The following is an 8,426-nucleotide window of genomic DNA, read 5'->3' as shown; positions in this document are numbered from 1 at the left end:
AATGTATTTAAGTATATATGTATTAGTTGTGATTTCTGCAATTGCAAAAATCAAACAGGTTAGTGGCTAGTGAGAAGACCTCAGAGTTAGGACCATCTGGATTCAAGGTCCTCTTCTGACACTTGCTGGCTGGGTGATCCACCTGTCTAAGATGGTAAATTGGATAGCAGGTATCTGTGTATTGTTAGATGGTTTCTGCTGCAGGGAGTTCCCTGAGAGAGATGGAAAGGACTTTAAAAGTCACTTAATACCTTTTTTACAAGCTGAGAGAGTTTAAGACCTTGAGCGGGAGTCACACAGCAAAGGTGGATTTGAAATCAGATCTTTCTGACTGTAAGTCCAATATACTGTCCACTACACAAACTCACATAACCAATAATAACAACACAACCCCAAATCAAACAACAAGCTCTCTCTTCTGTTTGGAGTAAATTAACATTGCTGCCAAAAAAAGTATCTCATAAAAAGCTGTAGACTCCTAGAGAAAAGACCCAATTCTTGTTTATGCCTCAAGGCTATTTTGTTTGGCCTGGTCCAGTTATTTAGAGATAATGACAACTCCCTTAGGGTGGCTGAGTTCAGGCTTCTTGTTTCTTTTTCTGATTAACTTATACAATTTTAGTCTTGGGCTATTTTGATTTACAACTTGAAACTAGCTGAGAAGATCTTTTCCTGTTACCAAAAATTACAGTTTCATAGATAATTCTCACCTTGGCCCAAATAGAGTAAATTCTTGTAGCATCTTAGTTCCTGGGACTATAGATAAATTATTTCTTTTTTAAACAATTTTTTTGTTGTTGCGTTTGACAGATATCACCAAACATGATCATGTGCATAGACACTGAAGACATGAATCTGTATTACATATAGCTTTCATTTTTAAAAGAATTTAATATATTCAATAAGTTAGTTTCAATGCTCTCTTGATTGTTTCTCAACCTCCTGTCCTTCTGTTCTCTTTTGTTCTTTTTTAAAAAATGCTCCAATTATCTGTTTCCTTTCCTTTCCTTTCCTTTCCTTTCTTCTTCTTCTTCTTCTTCTTCTTCTTCTTCTTCTTCTTCTTCTTCTTCTTCTTCTTCTTCTTCTTCTTCTTCTTCTTCTTCTTCTTCTTCTTCTTCTTCTTCTTCTTCTCCTTCTCCTTCTCCTTCTCCTCCTCCTCCTCCTCCTCCTCCTCCTCCTCCTCCTCCTCCTCCTCCTCCTCCTCCTCCTCCTCCTCCTCCTCCTCCTCCTTCTTCTTTTCCTCCTCCTCCTTCCTATCACTGGTCTTCCTCTTCTTGCCCAATCCCTCCTGCAATTAAAAAAACAACACACACAAAGTTTTTTAAAAATTTGATGTCAAAATTTGCTCTTACACATAATTTGGAAAAGAAAAGTCTAAAATAAAAAAAAAACTCCCTTATAACAAATATAGACAACTAAAATAAATCTAAACATTTGACAAGTATGCATATCTCAATCTGCCTGGGCCCTGGCCTCTTAGGTTGATGGGTAACATGCTTCGTCATAGTTCCTCAGGAATAGAGGTTTAAAGACATAGTCCCTAAAAATGAATATTCTAATCCTTTGCCTGCCATCAATCAACCAATCCATAAACATTTATATTTAAAATGTATTTTATTGATATCTTTTGGTTTTTTATCACTTGCCTTTCCCAATGTGTTCCTCCTTCTTCCTCCATGAGAATAAACAAAAAAATGGAAAAAGTGGAAAAAAACCCCTAAAACCCAATTTGGCAAAACTAAACATATTGAAAAATACGTAGTATTTGACATGCAGTTTTCCACCTCTGCAAAGAGATGGAGGTGCCTTCTTATTTTTTGGGGGGGCCAGGCTTGGTCATTATAATTTCTTAGCATTCAATTTTGATTTCAATAAGCATTGTAAAATGCCAACTATTTACCAGACTCTGTGCTAGGTATTGGTTGGTTGTTGTTCAGTCATGTCTGACTCTTCATGACCCCATTTGGAGTTTTTTTGGCAAAAATACTGCAGTCATTTTCCATTTCCTTCTCCAGCTCATTTTGCAGAGGAGGAAAGTGACTTGCCCAGGGTCACATAGCTAATAAGTGTCTGAGGCCAGATTTTAACTCAGGAAAGTGAGTCTTCCTGATTCCAAGCCCAGGGCTCTATACATTGTGTCACCTAGCTGCCTTAGCTCACCATAAAATTCCTTAATTTAGAGAGTAATTGCTGCTATATGTAGCAAATGATATAAACAGGAGAATTTGAACAATTCTCCTTTTCTGTTTCTTTTTTCTTTTTTTTTTTGCAGGGCAATGAGGGTTAAGTGACTTGCCCAGGGTTACACAGCTAGTAAGTGTCAAGTGTCTGAGGCTGGATTTGAACTCAGGTCCTCCTGAATCCAAGACTGGTGCTTTATCCACTGCCACACTTAGCTGCCCCCTACAATTCTCCTTTTCAGTTATTCCTCTGGACTCTCAAATAACAATAATTCACATGTTCTGAACACTCTACTTGCTTTAATGCAGCTGAGGAATGAATTGACTCTTAACTCCATTGCATTGTTGACCTTAATGGAGCTTGTTGTAGTCCACTAATCCCCCTGACCTGTTTGATACAAACTGTTCTCTAGCCACACCAGCCCCATCTTGTACTTATGAAGTTGATTTTTCATTTGCAAGTGTGAGACTCTGAGTTTCTTTCTTTAAATGTAAGTATGTTAACCATGGCCCATCATTGATAAAATATAAGTTTGGTTGAAGGCAGGGTCTCTCTCCTAGAGGCAGCTTAGTGATGGTGGAGTGGATAGAGTATTAAATGAGAAATCTGGAAGACATGGATTCAAATATTCCCTCAGATACTTACTGGCTGTGTGACCTTGGGCAAGTCATTTGACTTCTTTCCACCTCATTTTCCTCATCTGCAAAATGGAGATAATAGTTCCTCTTTCACAAGATTGTCTTGAAGATCAAATGAGTTAATATATGTAAAGTGTTTTATAAACCATAACATGCTAAATAAAGGCTAGATGTTATTATTAGGTCCTGGGGTATTACAGGTACTTAATAACTTGCTTGTTGAGTTATTGATTCTAGATTGTTAAGGTCATTTTGCAAGTGTGAGACTCTGAGTTTATTTCTTTAAATGTAAGTATGTTAACCATGGCCCATCATTGATAAAATATAAGTTTGGTTGAAGGCAGGGTCTCTCTCCTAGAGGCAGCTTAGTGATGGTGGAGTGGATAGAGTATTAAATGAGAAATCTGGAAGACATGGATTTTCCAGTTCATGGAGGTAGTGCACTCCTAACTCCCACAATGTGGAAGGGATAACTGTACTCATACCCTCACCAAACATATGCCTTCATGCAGAAGGTAGGGTAAGTTTCTGGGTTGTTGTGGTAATACCCTAGAGGATACCTGAATGTCAGATAGGCTGAAGCAGAAAACTCTCCCTCAACCCAATTAAAAAAAAATCAACCCAATTTTTAAAGGCAAATTCAGTTGTGGGAGAGATACACTAGGGTACTACCTTGGCAGAGGCGGGGTGGGACAGAGATGTCAAGAAACCTCAAGGCCACTACTGGGGAGGTCCCTCCAGGATCCATTTGACCCAATTGTCAATTTTATAGGATTTTAGCTTCTACCTCCTAAGACTTGCCCTTATAGGTAGAGCTTTGGAAACAGATTTGTACCTTAGATGGGAACTGATTTGTCTAAGGTCACGTAGGCAGCAAGTAGCAGAGCTACAATCTGAAACTAGAACTTCCTAGCCCAAATGTAATACTCCTTCTGCTTCACACTCATGGTGCATGAGTGTGGTTTAGACAAAACATACTATGTCTGGCCTAAGACCAGCTCTGTCTAGGGATGCTGAGGAAAAGCTATGTGGTCCCAATCCCAGATGATGTTTTCCAGATTCCTCCCCACCTTAGGTGGTCCAGCCCAGCACCCAAGGGATCAGCTCTCTTTCTCTCTCTGGTAGTGCAGGAGAAGCAATTCCAGGTGTTTGGGCTCTTCCCTGAGGACACAGAGTCTCTGAGGGGACCATAGGGCAAAAATAAGGACTCACTTCTACTCAGCGCTGAGTATATCAGGGTTATGTTCCTGGCATCAGCCCAGTAAGACCTTTATGGGTCAGATAAGATGCACAAAGACAGGATGAGCTTTCTCCTTCTTTCATTAAGCTCCGGAACCATATCAAGTTTATGAATCTCTTAAGATATGAGGTCCATTGAGTTCCATTTATTGCCAAGTTATCAGACCAAAGCGACCCAGGGTGGGAGGCCAGTGTACTACTGGATAGTGAAGCATGACAAGGCTGTCACCCTGCCAGGGATGCAGCCCAAACAGCCCCAACTCAGCCACTGGCCCAAAGACCAAAGGGGCCCTGAGAACCTCAGGCTTGGCATCTAGTCTGCTGCCCACTCTCAGTTTCTATTAATTCAATAAAGGATATTTTCCACAGTGTTAGCAGACAATTTTTTGTTTGTTTGTTTGTTTTGTTTTTTTGGTGAGGTAATTGGGGTTAAGTGACTTGCCCAGGGTCACACAGCTAGTAAGTGTCAAGTGTCTGAAGCCAAATTTGAACTCAGGTCCTCCCAAATCCAGGGCTGGTGCTCTATCCACTGCACGACTTAACTGCCCCGTTAGCAGACAATTTTTAAGCATCATAGAACATTAGACTTATCCACAAGCCTTTCTTCACACAGCCTAAGTCTTACCACAGTTCTTGGCTTTGTAGCAGGGTAGAAAACTCATCCAACAAAAGACAGGACATTTTCCTTCAGGGTAGTTTTTGCCTGGAGGCAAAACTGTTGCTACTGTTCCCTGTATGACTAGCAGATATAAGGGGCTCAGTAAGAAGACTAGCCAGCTGGAAACAAAGGCATAGAATTCCTATTCTTCATCCCTGTCCCCAGAGATACAGAGCCATAACTAAGGTCAAATAGCCAGGGCTTTGCCCCAAAGCACTGAAACTTGGGGGGTGATGATGGTGCCTGAATTCCTTAAACAGGAAAGAAACTGAGTTTGGCAAGAATAAATAATTAGTTAATATAGGAAGCAACCAGATGGTTTGCTTCTCTCATCTTCTCCTCTAACTCCTTCCTAGCCTGGGCCTACTCTGCTCTACCCTCTTTCCCTCATCTGGCACTATGTATCAATCTCCAGAGAGCCTTGGGGTCCCCTGGAGGCCCCCAAAAGAGTAGTGTTCCAGTGGCCTCTGTGTACTGACAGCATTTGTCTGAAAAAGTGGATTTGAGGGTGAGTTTCCTGCCTCTTTTCTTAGTGGTGTTTTGTGAAGCTTAACCCAGGCCCCAGGATCACTAATTATGGTTCTCCAGAGATGACAAAGCCAGGAGCTCTTTTTAGTGCAACAGATTCCAACTCATAGGATCAGAGGGTTTATATCTGAAAGGACCTTTGAGCGGCTTAATTAGGATTTGCTCAATTTGGTTTGACCAAAGTCCTAGTTTCACATTTCCAGCTTCCTTTGGAATAGCTCTGCTTGTTGGCTTTCCACTGTTTCCTTAGCAGGTAAGATGTGTGTTATATGTTATTGTTGTTCAGCCTATCATTCTTGTACAACTCTTTGTGACCCTGTGGACGGACTGTCCATGGGGTTTTCTTGTCAAAGATACTAGAGTGATTTGCCATTTCCTTCTCCAGTGGATCCTTTTGTCAATTCAATCAGAGGTTATGTGACCTGCCCAGGGTCATGAAGCTAGGATGTATCTGAGGCTGGATTTGACCTCAGGTCTTCCTGACTCCAGGCCCAGTGCTCTATCCACTGAACCACCAGCTGCCTCTTGTTACATACAGTTTTTGTTGTTGTTGTTTTTGTGAGGCAATTGGGGTTAAGTGACTTGCCCAGGTTCACACAATTAGTAAGTGTCTGAGGCTAGATGTGAACTCAGGTCGTCCTGACTCCAGGTCCAGCAGCTCTAACCACTGCCTCACCTAGCTACCCTCTACTTAGTAAAGACTTCAGTTCAAATCTAGCCTAAGACACTAGCTGTGTGACCCTGGGCAAGGGACTTAAACTTAAACTCTTTGCCTCAGTTTCCTCAACTGTATAATAGGAACAATAATAACTCCTTGTTGTTCCTAATGAGATAATATTTGTAAAGTGCTTAGCACAGTGCCTGGCTCATAACAGGCACTCAATCCTTGTTTTTTCCTTCTCAGGTTAAGAACCCTTGGATTATATAATCTTTAAGGTCGCTTCCAACTCTAAATCCACAATTCTAGGATCCAAAGACAATTCTGAAGATGTCAGTGTGGTAGGGCTTAGGAAATTTGGAAAAAAAAAAAAAAGGGGTAACCAGGTGGCACAGTGGATAGAGCACCGGCCCTGGATTCAGGAGGACCTGAGTTCAAATCCAGCCTCAGACACTTGACACTTAATAGCTGTGTGGCCCTGGGCAAATCACTTAACCCCAATTGCCTCACCAAAAACAAACAAACCAAAACAAACAAACCAAAAAGCACAACACCTCATTGTCTTTCCAGGATGTGAATCTACTCTGCTACTGAAACCTCTGCTCCAAAGGAAAAGGTAGCCCTATGCAAATTTTAGGTCCATTCTCAGGCACCAAGATATAAAAGGGGGTGAGGGTAGGGGAAGAGAAGAGATCTTTTCCAGCTTAGCCCTATAAGCCCAGCCTTATAGATTTAGGGCATTTCTTTCCTAAACTAAATCTGGCAGTTTTGGTAATGGTCACCTGACATTCCACTACCCCCTCCAGCAGTACCAGAGACAGGAAGACTCCCTAATCCCTCAATTTGTTTATGGGTTTGGGTCCTGCAGGGCCCAGCAGGCCCAGATGTAGAAACCCTGGGAATATGCTGCCTTTGGGCCAAAGCAAAGAAATTCCGGCCTGGTTCTGTCTGTATTTGCTGTTCTAGGGATAAAAAATCCAGTCCAGCCAACATAACTAAAACAGACAGTGTATGTGAATGGGGTGGGTTTTGCTTCCAGCAATTGACCCTGCCTGGAGGCCAAGGGACAAAGTGTCTTCCTTCTTCTTACCCCTTCACAACCCCATTAGCTGTTGTCACATCATACCCTTATTATTGAAGGTAGCTAGGTGGCTCAGTGGATAAAGAGCTGGGCCTATAGTCAGGAATACCTGAGTTCAAATCAGACACTTACTAGCTGTGTGACCCTGGGCAAGTCACTTAACTTGTTTGCCTTAATCCACTAGAGAAGGAAATGGCAAACCACTCTAGTATCTTTGCCAAGAAAACCTCAAAAAGAGGTCGAAGAGTGGGGCACAACTGAACAACAATAACACCCTTTTACCAAAGGCCCCATTGACTGGGAGGAGAGGATCCATGAGCCAGTTCCTTTCTAGGTTCCAGCCCAGGGCCAACCCTAGAAAATCAAGGTTCTATTCTAGCTCTTCTGTTGTCCTTTAGGCCCAAACCATTGGGGTGGAGGTGGGGGAGGTAGTGGTCATGATGAACACATCACTCTCTAGGTTATTATGTGGCATCTCCCTAGGATGGGGGGTGGGGAGCTGAGAGAGAAGGGACCTTTGGTGATGGTCCTGGTAGTGAACAGATAACAGCCTAGTCCCCCCTTTCCTTTTAGCCCTGTAATGATTGGAATGATGCCACCTACTGGAGACTTGCTGTGGGAAAGCTCCACCATGAGGAAAATGCCTCAGAAGCATTGTGGCTTTTCCTTGGCGTCAGGAAATGACGTTTGCTCATGGGTGCTGTCTATCAAGGCTACCAGCAAATCAACTTGAGGAGCCTCCTATTTTCTGGGAGGAGACAGGAAGGAGGAGAGGGAGCCTGTGCGGAGAGCTCTTGCGTTTTTGGGTTCCTGACTTGGTGGTGGTGGCGGCAGAGGACTTCACAGGAAATTTGAGGAAAGATAGGAATGCCAGGCTGTTGGAATTCTGTTCTCAATCTTTTTCTTTCTATTTTCCAATAAACCCTTAAAAACCTAAACTCGTTTTATCAGTGATTTTAGTCAGTTCCCCCCAAAACTGGGGGAACAGATTAGAATCCACATTTAGAATCTTAAATTACACAGCCCCAAGTCTGCATTTATCCCCAAATATTAGGACTGCTGCCTTTTAACTCTCCTTGAAGGACATAAAAGACATCCCTGGGGCAGCTAGGTGGCACAGTAGATAGAGCACTGACCCTGGAGTCAGGAGGACCTGAGTTCAAATCCAGCCTCAGACACTTGGCACTTACTAGCTGTGTGACCCTGCGCAAGTCACTTAACCCTAACTGCCCTGCAAAAAAAAAAAGAAAAGAAAAGAAAGATTTGTATCACTATTCACACTGGGGCTTAACAGATCCATTCTACACTCAAGCGTGTGTTCTTCCTGTCTGAATGTCAACTGAAACCACCCCTATCCATTGGTTACATAGCTGAAGTCACCATTACTGAGCAACAAATGTTGCCTAGTAAGCACAGAAACATTTGTGACAGGAGAGGATGGGC

The sequence above is a fragment of the Dromiciops gliroides genome, chromosome 2, assembly GCF_019393635.1.
Source record: "Dromiciops gliroides isolate mDroGli1 chromosome 2, mDroGli1.pri, whole genome shotgun sequence".
In the NCBI taxonomy this organism is placed as follows: Eukaryota; Metazoa; Chordata; class Mammalia; order Microbiotheria; family Microbiotheriidae; genus Dromiciops; species Dromiciops gliroides.
Note: the sequence above shows the minus strand (reverse complement) of the source record.